The sequence below is a fragment of the Thermobia domestica genome, chromosome 11, assembly GCF_964235325.1.
Source record: "Thermobia domestica chromosome 11, izTheDome1.hap1.1, whole genome shotgun sequence".
In the NCBI taxonomy this organism is placed as follows: Eukaryota; Metazoa; Arthropoda; class Insecta; order Zygentoma; family Lepismatidae; genus Thermobia; species Thermobia domestica.
The window spans coordinates 153,764,765-153,766,007 of record NC_137464.1 but is presented as its reverse complement, the minus strand read 5'-3'; positions in this window follow the sequence as shown (position 1 = coordinate 153,766,007).

Here is a 1,243-nt window from a genome sequence, read left to right as displayed (position 1 = left end):
AAACTGCAAGAAATGATCATATTTCCTTATCTCGAATGACTGGATACTTTAAAAAATGTCTATTGCTGTGAGGAAAATAAAAAGTACATCTTCAGGCGGAATCAATCTGAGTACCACGTGAACTTGAGCCCACGGTGTTGCCAATTACGCAATGAAAACCTGCTTGCAAGAAAAACACTACATTGAGTGATTTGTCGAGAGTCTAAGCACTTTACATCGCATTTTTTTTCGTTTTTTCGTTTTTATTGCGATCACTCTTCGTGTTTTTCGTAGAAAGCAGGAAAGAGCAAATACATTTTTTGCCACGATGCCCAGGAATACTGTTTTAATTTATGAGCAAATAGGCAGCTATTGGCAAAATGATATGGGGCAATGTGTAGTATTTAATTTTCATAACAGCAAAGGGCAAGATACTATCCGCGGAAAACTGCATAAACTTTTTTGACGGAGAATACAGAAACGAACATTAGAAAGTGAAGGTTGTATATATAAGAAATGATAGATTTTTCCAGCAGCAGCATAGTTTCACTGTATGTCTGATAGTTGGACAACCAACATGATAGCAAATACATCCCCGAAAACGTTACATGCCAGGATATTCATCCACTTGGAAGAAAAAGTATTACTATCTGAGAGCATCACTTAGAGAAACAACCACGAGATAAATCTGCAGAAATTCCATTCACGTTAGGTTCAAAGAGATAGGAATTAATGCAAAGGGAAATAGTAATACGCATCATGCAGACACCGAAATATTATGGAAAGCTAAACAAAATTAGAAAAGAAGGAAAGAGGGAAAGTAAAGAGCAAAAGACATGGGAATAAATTAAATTTTAACACTTAGGGATAAACATTCTCCGTCTTTCCCCTACCCCCTGTATTGTCTTAGTTTTTCTCCCTTCATAAGATAAATCTCTTTCAGTATCAAACGCAAACATCATTTATAATGTTTAATTCCTTGAAAAAAAAGTAACTCAGTCTAGGCTGACTCGAACACAGAATTCTTAGAACGACAGTCACACACGGTACCCACTTATCTACACAGGCTTTATCAACTGCGTTTATAAATCAGCTATTATACTCGCTGTTATCAAACGTGTTAAATCAGCCATTGTGAGTTACCTCAGTTATACTTGAAGTTTGAACTTTATCTACAGCCTTTAGCCAGCTACGGCAACAGGCTTCATGTTTTCATTAAAAGCAATTGTTCTGTAGATTAAAATCAAGAATAAATTAATCTATT